At 39.7% G+C, this 15,162-nt stretch overlaps 1 long non-coding RNA gene across 1 annotated transcript in view; it reads right to left on the bottom strand.

Annotated features, from left to right (window-relative positions):
• Nucleotides 1-781: 781 nt before the first annotated feature.
• The window catches only part of LOC144332767 (uncharacterized), a 42,285-nt gene continuing 27,904 nt past the window's right edge, over nucleotides 782-15,162 (bottom strand). The window contains exons 3-4 of the long non-coding RNA XR_013400848.1: nucleotides 2,471-2,854; nucleotides 782-2,099 (exon numbers count right to left, since the gene is read on the bottom strand). This is a non-coding gene — a long non-coding RNA (uncharacterized LOC144332767). The remainder of the gene's footprint in view (nucleotides 2,100-2,470; nucleotides 2,855-15,162) is intronic.

Raw genomic sequence — 15,162 nt, 5'->3', positions numbered from 1 at the left:
ATGAGAGGGGTCTCCTGAATACAGCATACTGATGGGTCTTGACTCTTTATCCAATTTGCCAGTCTATGTCTTTTAATTGGGGCTATTAGCCCATTTGTATTTAAGGTTAATGTTGTTATGTGTGAATTTGATCCTGTCATTATGATGCTAGCTGGTTATTTTGCCTGTTAGTTGATGCAGTTTCTTCATAGTGTCTATGGTCTTTACAATTTGGTATATTTTTGCCATGACTGGTACCCGTTTTTTCTCTATGTTTGGTGCTTCCTTCAGGAGCTCTTGCAAAGCAGGCCCGGTGGTGACAAAATCCCTCAGCATTTGCTTGTCTGGAAAGGATTTTATTTCTCCTTCACTTATGAAGTTTAGTTTGGTTGGATATGAAATTCTGGGTTAAAAATTATTTTCTTTAAGAATGTTGTATATTGGTCCCCACTCTCTTCTGGCTTGTAGGGTTTCTGCAGAGGGATCTGCTGTTGGTCTGATGGGCTTCCCTTTGTAGGTAAGCTGACATTTCTCTCTTACTGCCCTTTTCTTCCTTCATTTCAACCTTGGTGGATCTGACAATTATGTGTCTTGGGGTTGCTCTTCTCAGAGAGTGTCTTTGTGGTGTTCTCTGTATTTCCTGAATTTGAATGTTGACCTGTCTTGCTAGGTTGGGGAACTTCTCCTGGATAATATCCTGAAGACTGTTTTTTTAACTTTGTTCCATTCTTCCTGTCACTTTTAGTACACCAATCATACATAGGTTTGGTCTTTCCACGTAGTCCCATATTTCTTGAAGGCTGTATTTGTTTCTTTTTATTCTTTCTTTCTCTAATCTTGTCTTCGTGCTTTATTTCATTAAATTGAGCTTTAATCTCTGATACGCTTTTTTTCTCCTTGATCAATTTGGCTATTGATACTTATGTATGCTTCATGAAGTTCTCATGCTGTGTTTTTCAGCTCCATCAGGTCATTTATGTTCTTCTCTAAACTGGTTATTCTAGTTAGCAAATTCTATATTTTTCAAGGTTCTTAGCTTCCTTGCATTGGTATAGAACATGCTCCTTTAACTCGGAGGAGTTTGTTATTACCCACCTTCTGAATCCTACTTTTGTCAATTCATCAAACTCATACTTCATCCAGTTTTGTTTCCTTGCTGGCAAGGAGTTGTAATTCTTTGGAGGAGAAGAGGAGTTCTGGTTTTTGGAGTTTTTAGCCATTTTGTGCTGGTTTTTCTTCATCTTCATGGATTTATCTACCTTTGGTCTTTGATGTTGGTGACCTTTGGATGGGGTTTCTATGTGGATGTCTTTTTTGTTGATGTGGGTGCTATTCCTTTCTGTTTGTTCACTTTCCTTGTAACAGTCTGGCCTCTCTGCTGCAGGTCTACTGGAGTTTGCTGGAGTTCTGCTCCAGACCCTGTTTGCCTGGGTATCACCAGTGGAGGCTGCAGAACAGTAAAGATTGCTGCCTGTTACTTCCTCTGGAAGCTTTGTCCCAGAGGGGCACCTGCCAGATGCCAGGCAGAGCTCTGCTATATGAGGTATCTGTCGACCCCTGCTGGGAGGTGGCTCTTAGGAGGCACGGAGGTCAGGTACCCACTTGAGGAGGCAGTCTGTCCCTTAGCAGAGCTTGAGCACTGTTGGCTGCTTTCTTCAGAGGTGGCAGGTAGGAATGTTTAAGTCTCCTGAAGCTGTTCTCTCAGCCACCCCTTCCCCTAGGTGCTCTGTCCCAGGGAGATGGGAGTTTTAACTATAAACCCTTACTGGGGCTGCTGCCTTTTTTTCAGAGATGCTCTGCCCAGAGAGGAGAAATCTAGAGAGGCAGTCTGACTACAGCAGCTTTGCTGAGCTCCAGTGGACTCCACCCAGTTCAAACTTCCCTGTGGCTTTGTTTACACTGTGAGGGGAAAACGGCCTACTCGAGCCTCAGTAATGGTGGATGCCCCTTCCCTTACCAAGCTTGAGCATCCCGGGTTGACTTCAGACTGCTGTGCTGGCAGCAAGAATTTCCAGCCTGTGGATCTTAGCTTCCTGGTCTCCATGGGGGTGGGATCTGCTGAGGTAGACCACTTGTCTCTTTGACTTCAGCCCGCTTTCCAGGGGAGTAAATGTTCCTGTCTTGCTGGCATTCCAGGCGCCACCAGGGTATGGAAAACAAAAAACAAAAAAAAAAACAAAAAACCTCCTACAGCTGGCTCGGTGTCTGCCCAAATGGCTGCCCACTTTTGTGCTTGAAGCCCAGGGCCCTGGTGGCATAGGCACTTGAGGGAATCTCCTGGTCTGTGGGTTGCGACATGGGAAAAGCATAGTATCTGGGCCAGAGAGCACCCTTCCTCACAGCCCAGTCCCTCATGGCTTCCCTTGGCTAGGGGAGGGAGTTCCCTGACCCCTTGTGCTTCCTGGGTGAGGCAACAACCCACCCTGCTACAACTCACCCTCTGTGGGCTGCACCCACTGTCTAACCAGTCCCAATGAGATGAGCTGGGTACCTCAGTTGGAAATGCAGAAATCACCCACATCTGTGTTGATCTTGCTGGGAGCAGCCAGTTCCTGTTCCTATTTGACCATCTTGCCAGCAACCCTTGAAAATGGGTTGGCCAGGGGTGGTGGCCACACCCGTAATCCCAGCACTTTGATAGGTCAAAGCAGGTGGACCACTTGAGGTCAGGAGTTTGGGACCAGCCTGGCCAACATGGTGAAACCCCGTCTCTACTAAAAATACAAAAATTAGCCAGGTGTGGTGGCTCATGCCTATAGCTCCAGCTACTTGGGAGGCCGAGGCAGGAGAACCGCTTGAAACTCGGAGGCAGAAGTTGCAGTGAGCTGAGATCACACCACTGCACTCCACGCTGGGTGACAGAGCAAGACTCCATCTGAAAAATAAATAAATAAATAAATTAAATAAATAAAAGGAAAGAAAAAAGAAATAACGTAAGTTATAGGGAATACTTTGGTAACAAATGACTAGAAAGTAGAAGTCATGTTTGATTTGTCAACTTTTGAAAAGATGGAATAAAGAAAAATGCAAATAAAAAATCTGTAGAACTATTTTTATAAATTAAAGATAAAAGTAAACAACCATATATTCTAAATTATAAGGTTTCCTACATTCTGAGGACTAAGATTTAGTGTTTTGGGGACTTAACGATAATATAAGCCTCAAATACAATCGGAGATTTAAAAGATGTTGTCTATTTTTCTTTTTCTTTTTCTTTTCTTTTCTTTTTTTTTTTTTTTTTAAAGAAAAAGAGTTTATTTGGCTCATAATTCTCATGGCCAGAAACATTGGGCATCTGCTTCTGATAAGAGCCTCAAACTACTTCCACTCATGGGGGAAGGCTAAGGAGCACAGTGTGAGGAGATCACATGGTGAGAGAAGAAGAAAACAGACGGGCAGGTTCCAACCTCTTTTTAAAAAAAAATTTTAATTTTTGTGGGTACATAGTAGGTGTATATATTTATGGGGTGCATGAGATATTTTGATACAGCGATACAATGCATAATAATCATAACAGGATATATGGAATATCCATCACCTCAAGCATTTATCGTTTCTTTCTTTTTTTTTTTTTTTACTTTTTATATGAACTTTTTTACTTAGTAATATGCACTTAAGGTTTCTCTATGTGTTTTATAACTTGATAGCACATTTCTTTCAAGTGCTGATAAAATTCCAATAATTGAATATATCCAAGTCCCTTTATTCGTTCACCTATTACTAAAATTCCATTGATTGAATGTACCCAAGTTCATTTATACATTCATCCCATTTTGGATGCCTCTAAATTTTGACAATGATGAATAGAGCTGCTATAAACATCCATGTGCAGGTTTTGTGTAGAATTAAATTTTCTATTTTTTTCTTTTTTAATATTTTAAGTTCTAGGGTACATGTGCACAACATGCAGGTTTGTTACATAGGTATACATGTGCCATGTTGGTTTGCTGCATCCATCAACTCATCATTTATATTAGATATTTCTCCTAATACTATCCCTCCCCCAGTTCCCCAACCCCCAACAGGCCCTGGTGTGTGATGTTCCCTGCCCTGTGTCCAAGTGATCTCATTGTTCAACTCCTACCTATGAGTGCGAACATGCGGTGTTTGGTTTTCTGTCCTTGTGATAGTTTGCTGAGAATGATGGTTTCCAGCTTCATCCATGTCCCTGCAAAGGACATGAAGCCATCCTTTTTGATGGCTGCATAGTATTCCATGGCATATATATGCCACGTTTTCTTAATCCAGTCTATTATTGATGAACATTTGGGTTGGTTCCAAGTCTTTGCTATTGTGAATAGTGCTGCAATAAACATATGTGTGCATGTGTCTTTATAGTATTATGATTTATAATTCTTTGAGTATGTACCCAGTAATGGTATCACCTGGTCAAATGGTATTTCTAGTTCTAGATCCTTGAGGAATCACCACACTGTCTTCTACAATGGTTGAACTAATTTACAATCCCACCAATAGTGGAAAAGCGTTCGTATTTCTCCACATCCTCTCCCGCAGCTGTTGTTTCCTGACTTTTTACAGATTGCCATTCTAACTGGCATGAGATGGTATCTCATAGTGGTTTTGATTTGCATTTCTCTGATGACCAGTAATGATAAGCATTTTTTCAAGTGTCTGTTGACTGCATAAATATCTTCTTTTGAGAAGTGTCTGTTCATATCCTTTGCCCACTTTTTGATGGGGTTGTTGTTTTTTTTCTTGTACATTTGTTTAAGTTTCTTGTAGATTCTGGATATTAGCCCTTTGTCAGATGGATAGATTGCAAAGATTTTCTCTCATTCTGTACATTGCCTGTTCACTCTGATGATAGTTTATTTTGCTGTGCAGAAGCTCTTTAGCTTAATTAGATGCCATTTGTCTATTTTGGCTTTTGTTGTCATTGCTTTTGGTGTTTTAGTCATGAAGTCTTTGTCCATGCCTATGTCCTGAATGGTATTGCCTAGGTTTTCTTCGAGGGTTTTTATGGTATTAGGTCTTACATTTAAGTCTTTAATCCATGTTGAGTTAATTTTTTTGTATGGTGTAAGGAAAGGATCCAGTTTCAGCTTTCTACATATGGCTAGCCAGTTTTCCAAGCATCGTTTATCAAATAGGGAATGCTTTCCTCATTGCTTGTTTTGGTCAGATTTGTTGTAAATGTGTGGTGTTATTTCTGAGGCGTCTGTTCTGTTCCATTGGTCTATATATCTGTTTTGGTACCAATACAATGCTCTTTTCATTACTGTAGCCTTGTAGTGTAGTTTGAAGTCAAGTAGCATGATGCCTCCAGCTTTGTTCCTTTTGCTTAGAATTGTCTTGGCTACGCAGGCTTTTTCTGGGGGGGTATATGCCCAGGAATTTATCCATTTCTTTTAGATTTTCTAATTTATTTGAGTAGAGGTATATATAGTATTTCCCGATGGTAGTTTGTATTTCTGTGGGATTGGTGGTGATATCTACTTTATCATTTTTTATTACATCTATGTGATTCTTCTTTTTCTTCTTTATTAGTCTTGCTAGTGGTCTATTTTGTTGATCCTTTCAAACCAACTCCTGGAATCATTGATTTTTTGAAGGATTTTTCGTGTCTCTATCTCCTTCAGTTCTGCTCTGATCTTAGTTATTTCTTTCCTTCTGCTAATTTTGGAATTTGTTTGCTCTTGTTTCTCTACTTTTTTTTTTTTTTTTGAGACGGAGTTTTGCTCTTTCACCCAGGCTGGAGTGCAGTAGTGTGATCTGGGCTAACTGCGACACTCACCTTCCATTTCAAGTGATTCTCCTGCCTCAGCCTCCCGAGTAGCTGGGATTACATGTGCCCACCACCACACCTGGCTAATTTTCGTATTTTTAGTAGAGACGAGGTTTCACCATGTTGGCCAGGCTGCTCGTGAACTCCTGACCTCATGATCTGCCCACCTCGGCCTCCCTAAGTGCTGAGATTACAGATGTGAGCCACCGTGCCCAGCCTCTCTAGTTCTTTTAATTGTAATGTTAGGGTGTCATTTTAGATCTTTCCTGCTTTCTCTCGTATGCATTTAGTGCTATAAATTTCCATTTACACACTGCTTTAAATGTTTCCGAGATTCTGGTATGTTGTGTCTTTGTTCTCATTGGTTTCTAAGAACATTTTTATTTCTGCCTTCATTTCGCTATTTACCAAGTAGTCATTCAGGAACAGGTTGTTCAGTTTCCATGTAGTTGTGCAATTTTGAGTGAGTTTCTTAATCCTGAGTTCTAATCTGATTGCACTGTGGTCTGAGAGACAGTTTGTTGTGATTTCTGTTCTTTTACATTTGCTGAGGAGTGTTTTACTACTAATTATGTGGTCAATTTTGGAATAAGTGTGATAAGGTGCTGAGAAGAATGCATATTCTTTTGATTTGTGGTGGAGAGTTCTGTAGATGTCTGCTAGTTCCACTTGGTGCAGGGCTGAGTTTAAGTCCTGGATATCTTCATTAACTTTCTGTCTTGTTGATCTGTCTACTATTCATAGTGGGGTGTTAAAGTCCCTCATTATTATTGTGTGGGAATCTAAGTCCCTTTGTAGGTCTCTAAGGACTTGCTGTATGAATCTGGGTTCTCCTGTATTGGGTGCAGATATATTTAGGATAGTTAGCTCTTGTTGCATTGATCCCTTTACCATTATCTAGTGGCCTTCTTTGTCTCTTTTGATCTTTGTTGATTTATAATCTGTTTTACCAGAGTACCAGAGACTAGGATTGCAACCATCCCCCCTGCTTTTTTTTTTTTTTTTTTCTTTCCATTTGCTTGGTAAATATTCCTCCATCCCTTTATTTTGAGCCTATGTGTGTCTGCACGTGAGATGGGTCTCCTGAATACAGCACACAGATGGGTCTTGACTCTTTCTAATTTGCCAGTCTGTGTCTTTTAATTGGGACATTTAGCCCACTTACATTTAAGGTTAATATTGTTATATTTGAATTTGATCTTGTCATTTTGATGTTAGCTGGTTATTTTGCCTGTTAATTGATGCAGTTTCTTCATAGCATTGATGGTCTTTACCATTTGGCAGGTTTTTGCAGTGGCTGGTACCAGTTGTTCCTTTGCATGTTTAGTGCTTCCTTCAGGAGCTCTTGTAAGGGAGGCCTGGTTGTTGCAGGAAGTCAGGGACCCCGAACGGAGGGACCGGCTGAAGCCGTGGCAGAATAACATAAGTTGTGAAGATTTCATGGACATTTATTAGTTCCCCAAATTAATACTTTTATAATTTCTTATGCCTGTCTTTACTGCAATCTCTAAACATAAATTGTGAAGATTTCATGGACACTTATCACTTCCCTAATCAATACCCTTGTGATTTCCTATGCCTGTCTTTAATCTCTTAATCCCGTCATCTTCTTCATAAACTGAGGAGGATGAATGTCGCCTCAGGACCCTGTGATGATTGTGTTAACTGCACAAATTGTTTGTAGAGCACATGTGTTTGAACAATATGAAAGCTGGGCATCTTGAAAAAAGAAAAGGATAACAGCAATGTTCAGGAAACAAAAGAGATAAGACTTCTGGCCACCGGTAAGCCAGATGGAACAGAGCCATATTTCTCCTCTTTCAAAAGCAAATAGGAGAAATATTGTTGAATTCTTTTTCTCAGCAAGGAACATCCCTCAGAAAGAGAATGTGTCCTGAAGGTAGGCTCATAGATGGCCCCTGTAAGGCATGCTGCCTTTTATGGTCAAAGCCAAAGGGATGAAATAAGCCCCGGTCTCCTGTAGCACTCCCAGGCTTGTTAGGAGGAGGAAATTTCCCGCCTAATAAATTTTGGTCAGACAGGTTGTCTGCCCTCAAACCCTGTTTCCTGATAAGATGTTATCAATGACAATGCGTACCCGAAACTTTATTACCAATTTTAATTTCACCCCATCTGGTGGTCCTGTGATCTCGCCCTGCCTCCACTTGCTTTGTGATATTTTATTACCTTGTGAAGTATGTGATCTCTGTGACCCACACCCTATTCATGCTCTCCCTCCCCTTTTGAAAATCGCTAATAAAAACTTGCTGGTTTTACGGCTCGGGGAACATCATGGATCCTGCCAACATGTGATGTCTCCCCCGAACACCCAGCTTTAAATTTCTCTCTCCTGTGCACATCTTTCCCTTTATTTCTCAAACCAGCCAAGACACTTAGGAAATAGAAAGGAACCCACATTAAACATCAGGAGCGGGTTCTCTCGACATCTGGTGATGACGAAATCTCTCAGCATTTGCTTGTCTGTAAAGGATTTTACTTCTCCTTCACTTATGAAGCTTAGTTTGGCTAGGTACGATATTCTGGGTTGCAGTTTCTTTTCTTTAAGAATGTTGAATATTGGCCTCCACTCTCTTCTGGCTTGTAGAGTTTCTGTAGAGAGATCCACTGTTAGTCTGATGGGCTTCCCTTTGTGGGTAACCTGACCTTTATCTCTGGCTGCCCTTACAATTTTTTCCTTCATTTCAACCTTGGTGAATCTGACAATTATGTGTCTTGGGGGTTGCTCTTCTCGAGGAGTATCTCTGTGGTGTTCTCTGTATTTCCTGAATTTGAATGTTGGCCTGCCTTGCTAGGTTGGGGAAGTTCTCCTGGAAGAGTTGGATATTCTCCTGAAGAGTTGGATATTAACTAACTTGGTTCCATTCTCACTGTCATTTTTCGGTACTCCAATCAAACATAGATTTGGTCTTTTCACATAGTCTCATAGTTCTTGGAGACTTTGTTCATTTCTTTTTACTCTTTTTTCTCTAATCTTGTCTTCTTACTTTATTTTATTAATTTCATCTTCGATCACTGATATCCTTTCTTCCACTTCATCAAATCGGCTATTGAAGCTTGTGCGTGCATCACGAAGTTCTTGTGCCATGGTTTTCAGCTCCGTCAGGTCATTTAAAATCTTCCCTACACTGTTTATTCTAGTTAGCCATTTGTCTAACCTTTTTTTCAAGGTTTTTGTTTTTTTTTTTTGCAATGGGTTAGAATATGCTCCTTTAGCTCAGAGAAGTTGTTATTACCAACCTTCTGAAGCCTACTTCTGTTAACTTGTCAAACTCATTCTCTGTCCAGTTTTGTTCCTTTGCTGGCGAGGAGCTACAATACTTTGGAGAAGAAGAGGCACTCTATTTTTTTTTTGAAATTTCAGCTTTTCTGCCCTGGTTTCTCCCCATCTTTGTGGTTTTATCTACCTTTGGTCTTTGATGTTGGTGACCTAGAGATGGGGTTTTAGTGTAGGTGTCCTTTTTGTTGATGATGCTAATCCTTTCTGTTTGTTAATTTTCCTTCTAACAGTCAGATCCCTCAGCTGCAGGTCTGTTGGAGTTTGCTGGAGGTCCACTCTAGACCCTGTTTCCTGGGTATCACCAGCGGAGGCTTCAGAGCAGCAAATATTGTCGCCTGATCCTTCCTCTGGAAGCTTCATCCCAGAGGGGCACCCACCTGTTTGCAGTGTCTGTTGGTCCCTATTGGGATGTGCTTGCTAGTCAGGCTACACAGGGTTCAGGGACCCACTTGAGGAGGTAGTCTGTCCATTTTCGGAGGTCGAACACTGTGCTGAGAGAACCACTGCTCTCTTTAGAGCTGTCAGACGGGGACGTTTCAGTCTGCAGAAACTGTCTGCTGCCTTTTGTTCTACTATGTCCTGTCCCGAGAGGTGGAATCTATAGAGGCAGTAGGCCTTGTTGAGCTGCGGTGGTCTCCACCCAGTTCGTGCTTCCTGGCCTCTTTGTTTACACTGTAAGCTACTCAAGCCTCAGCAATGGCAGATGCCCCTCCCCACATCAAGCTGCTGCATCGCAGGTGAATCTCAGACTGCTGCGCTAGCAGGGAGCAAGAGTCGATGGGCGTGGCACCCACCGAGTCAGGCACAGGAGGGTATCTCCTGGTCTGCTGGTTGCTAAGACTGTAGGAAAAATGCAGTATTTCATCAGGAGTGTACCGTTTCTCCAGGTACAGTCTGTCACAGCTTCCCTTGGCTAGGAAAGGGAAATCCCTCAACCCCTTGCCGTTCCCAGATGAGGCAATGTCCCGCCCTGCTTCAGCTCACCCTCCATGAGCTGCACCCACTGTCCAACCAGTCCCAGTGAAGTGAACCAGGAACCTCAGTTGGAAATGCAGAAATCATCCGTCATTTACATTGATCTCGCTGGGAGCTGCAGACCAGAGCTGTTCCTATTCGGCCATCTTGGAAGTGTTCTCCAAGATATTTTGTTGAGATGCAAATAATTTGAATGCTCTTTCAAATACTATGACAGAACAGCAAGGCCCACACTTCTCCTTCTTCCACTTTATCAGTTCAACCTAGCAGGGCCAGAATTCAAACTCATGTTCATAGAGATTTCATTTAATTTTCAGCAAAGAGCATTGGGTAAATCAATACATTCTTTCTTGTTTTTCATTGCTCCTTGGAACTATATACAGGTGTGCTGTGATTATGGTGGACTGGAATCAGCACAGGATGTAGGAACTCTTGTTGGTCTGCACTGCTGTTTTTCTCTGTTTGCTTTTCTGATGGTAGGTTATGTTAAAGTTATCTTTCTTGTCTTTAATTTCTGAGTTGACACAAAGTAAACAATCTGATATTCCTTTAAGAAACATACTATTCCTCTTTCTGAAAACACTGACATTTGACTTTCATTTTAGGAAAACTTTTACTGTCTCTGCTTTTGGGAACTGCAGTGAATGGTTAAGAGTACCAGAAGAACTTGTCATCTATAGCATTTCTGTTAGAATATTTCACAAGGACTAGAAATCTTTTCAGACAGTAAAGTGGAACAGAAAGAATGGGAAGTAGCTCTTTCTTGGCAGGGTTGCAGTATACTGTTTTCTGGAATTAATAAGAATGATGAACTGTTACACAATGATGGGGAAGTTGTGAGTGGGTGACCCAGAGAGACATCATAGCTAAATTTCACTTGGATCCTGTTTCTCATTCTGCTTTCCTCCTTTGGCTGTGACCACTGCTGGATAAAACAATGCAGCTGAGCAGATAGAACACACTTTAAATTACTCTCCCTATCCTCACCTGGGCCCTCAGTTCTGTCATTCAGCTCACTCTATCACAATCTGTACTACATCATTTATTCATATTTCACAAAAAGGAAAAATAGCTTCACTGAAACTCTTCTCACCAAGTTCGTTATTGACCTGCACTCTACAAATCCAAAAGAGTCTTTTCAATCTTTATTTTATCTGATGTGTTAATATGATTTGATACATAGACAATTGTCTCTGTTTTGAATATTTCTTTTTTTTGGCTATGGGGTCTCACCTCCTCCTGGATTTTCTTTTTTTTTTTTTTTTTTTTTTTGAGACGGAGTCTTGCTCTGTCACCCAGGCTGGAGTGCAGTGGCCGGATCTCAGCTCACTGCAAGCTCCGCCTCCCGGGTTTACGCCATTCTCCTGCCTCAGCCTCCCGAGTAGCTGGGACTACAGGTGCCCACCACCTCGCCTGGCTATTTTTTTGTATTTTTTTTTTTAGTAGAGACGGGGTTTCACCGTGTTAGCCGGGATCGTCTCTCGATCTCCTGACCTCGTGATCCGCCCATCTCGGCCTCCCAAAGTGCTGGGATTACAGGCTTGAGCCACCGCGCCCGGCCTCCTCCTGGATTTTCTTACATAGATCTGGCCATTCCTTCTATGTTTCTTTTGAAAAGAAAGATCCTGGTAGGTGATCTCTTTGACATCTTTGATTTTCAACTGCCATTGAAGACCAGCTGTTGTGATTTTCCTCGAATTTTTGTTCCAGAAGAGGTTGCAGTGGGTGTTTACAGTGTGTCTTCCATGGGACACTTTTTTATCCTGGAAGGCAACTCATTGCCTAAATGTCTGCCCCTTCACCATGTGTTCCTCTCACAGGAAACTTTTTTAAGCTAGCAGATGTTCTTGCACACTTCTCTCACCTGTGTCCCGTTTATTCCTACCAAGATAGCCACTCTCTAAGAGAGCCCTGCCTGGGAGGAGTGTTCAGTTCAGGTGTATTGCTCAGGTAAGAAACAGAGGAGCCGACACAACAAAACACGTGAAATAACAGAAGCAGTGTATTACTTACAGATCCCAGAGAGAAGAGAGCAGCAAGAAAAATTCTGAGGTCAAATGTTCATTATTTGAACTCTCTCAAGAAACAAAACAAAACAGACGACAAGCAAACTCTACAACTATGGAGCAAACATGTAAAACTTTCTAAGTTTTGTGTCTATCTCTACTTTTTTTCCTGCCTACTTTGAATCTGATAACTCTTCTATTGGTGTTGAGATAAAATGGATGGCTTATGGTGCTCCAGCCAAGACTTTTTAAAAAGTCTTAAAAAGCTTTCAACTTAATGGCTCTACAAATTACAACAGCTTCATTATAACCAACAATCTAAGCACCTTTTGAAAATGTAAATATTTAGTTAGGCTTGTATGACCAATGTATGACAGGGTGATGGAACAGTTAGTTGAATAATTAATACTTAAAAAAAAAAAAACAACCAGACAAACATTTACAAAAAGTTAGGCTCTCAGATTAAACAGATCAAAATCTTGAGCTCAGAGAAATAATGTAAACTGTATCTGTCTGCCACAAAAATTGCTTTGTCTGCCACACAGGGACCAACAGACAAAGCAAAACAAACAAACAGACAAACGTAACTTTTAAAGTGCTTCTCCATCTGCATTGACTAGTCAACCAAACATAAAGTACCTCCTTGCATATGATTTGCAGGATGCCTCACTGCCTTTTGCTCTTTCTCTTTCTCCCCTTAAAAAGGTGTTTGTTTTAATTAGCTGGGGTGATAAATCTCCCCTTCAACTTTTTTGTCAGCTCCCGCAACTATTTTTCTCCAGTTCTAAGTCTGCTATTATGGACTGATGCTAAAATGTTTGCCTTTATATGAGTACTCATTTACCTAAGACAATCTGAGTAAAATTTCTTAAGATATTTCTGGCTGACTATATCAGATTTTACCATGTAAACACAATATATGACATAATACATGTACACATGGATAAACACACCTAAACACACATACATTCACACAAATATATTACAGCTTTTATTTTAGAATTTTAGCCACAAGACAGTAAAACAAACTTACTGGTTTACAAAAGGCAGTTGGATAAAAAAACTAGATATAGGATATAGTGGCTCATGCTTGTAGTCTCAGCTTCTGAGGAAGCTGAGATGAGCGTCTCCCTTGAGCCCAGTAGTTTGAGTTCAGTCTGGCCAACATAGTGAGATCCTTTCTAAAAAAAAAAAAAAAAAAAGAAAAGAAAGAAAGAAAGAAAAGAAAAGCAGTTGGATCCAAATTATATTTTTGACAAAATGGGGCCTGTTCACATGGAAAACATCAGTTTTCCTAATTAAGTTAATGGGCCAAAATTTGGGGTAAAGCAGATTCCATAGCTGTTTGATTTTTAGCAGCCTATTTTTATGCTTTTTTTCAATTTTAAATAACTGTAGGGTTACATTTTTAATGTTTACATTTTAGCTAGAACTGGCTGAATTGTATAAAAAAGCTTTTCCTCAATTTGATTCAGTACTAGTGGTTTTTTTAAAAAATGTTTAAATTGTTCCATGTATCCAGGATACTTCCCATACTGTTCTGAAAATCCATGTATTCCCCTGCTCAAGAGAATAGTTTCCTTGTTTGCATTCCTCTATAATACGTGGTACACTCATAGCTTTGGGCATCATTATTCCCACATCTGATTAAAATCAAGTGCCTTCTTCGTCAGATTCAACCTCAAGGATATCTAAATGGCCTTCCCATAAGGAGAAGCAATCACAGTGAAGGAGTTTTTGTTTTAGTTTTTCAAATTCTTTTTTATTTTTTTTAAACTTTTTTGGTAACCAGCCTAATAAAAAAAATTTACATTTTATCAGGATAATTTTCCAATGTCATCTTTATCAGTTTTTTAAATTAGAAAAACAGAACTTTGAGAGGTTTAAGGTTTTTTAAATGCATATAACTTTCTTTAATGCTTTTGTAGTCTTTATTGTCACTATGGTTCAATAAATGACTACTATTTCATAGTGACCTATTATTCTGTTTTGATCAAGTGTTTTGAAACTTTTGATATCTTTGGCAGGCTTTTCAAGGACCAGAATTCTAAATGAAATTTTTTTGAACTAAAATTAACTTTGAAATTTTCAAGTTGAACCCCTAGAGAGACTGAAAGAACACATCTCTCATCCTGCAGATTTTAAATGATTAGGCTTATTTGATAAATGATATAAAAAGCATAGTCAAATGATAAGTGATACTAGATCTTTTAGTTGTACTTATGGATAAATTATTGAGATGAATATTTCAAAAATTATATAAATTTATAAAAATCTAATATGTTAGTCATAATTTTAGTTATTAGGTTAAATCTTCTTTTAAGTTATATTTTTATGGATATGTTATTGGTCTAAGTATTCTAAAGATTAAGTGAAATTTATGAAAGTCTGGTGGACCTGTTATGAGCTCACAGTCATGATTCTGGTTGTTATCTTAAAATGTGGTAAAGAAATGACAAGAATACTAAATTTTCTTTTCAACTGTGAACTTTCATCATATTTTAATCATAGCTATTCTAAGTCTTTGTCATTCATAGTTATTATTATTTTTCTCTATAATTATTTATAATTGGCTATGGTCCAAAATTGCTTTTCATAAAAAAGACTCTAAAAAGTACTCTTAAACTCATATTTCTAACAATTTTAAAATTAATAGACTAAATAAAATTTTCCAGAATTCTGATGAAGAAACTGATGGGCTCAGGAAACTGCTAATCAAGGTCAAGCAAACAAAATTTTAATTACATGAGATTTAACAATTGATGAAAATATTACTTTTATAACTTTTATGTAAAACATTATGAGACGGAGAAAGCAAAGGAAGAGAACAAGAGTCTCTGCCTAGTAATTTAGATAATTCTCACAGATCTGGTCCAAGACCATCAGTGTGACACACCTACAGGTTTGCAAGAACCACAGTATTACTGGGCTTGAGGTGCCCCCTAAAGCAAATACAGCTTAGATCAAAACACCCAAGCCCTGTGGAATATCTGGAAAGCCTTCTCAAGAAGGATGGGTACAAAGAAGCCAAGACAGTGAAGACTACAGTAAATGCCTAACTCTCCCATGCCCACAGACCAAAGAATGTCTATGAGTATCAACACCATCCATTAAAACATGACCTCACAAAGTGAACTAAATAAGACACCAGGGACCAA

This window comes from Macaca mulatta, chromosome 11 (assembly GCF_049350105.2).
Source record: "Macaca mulatta isolate MMU2019108-1 chromosome 11, T2T-MMU8v2.0, whole genome shotgun sequence".
Classification (NCBI taxonomy): domain Eukaryota; kingdom Metazoa; phylum Chordata; class Mammalia; order Primates; family Cercopithecidae; genus Macaca; species Macaca mulatta.
The sequence above is the reverse complement of the archived record's forward strand: the minus strand, read 5'-3'. Positions and strand labels throughout refer to the sequence as shown.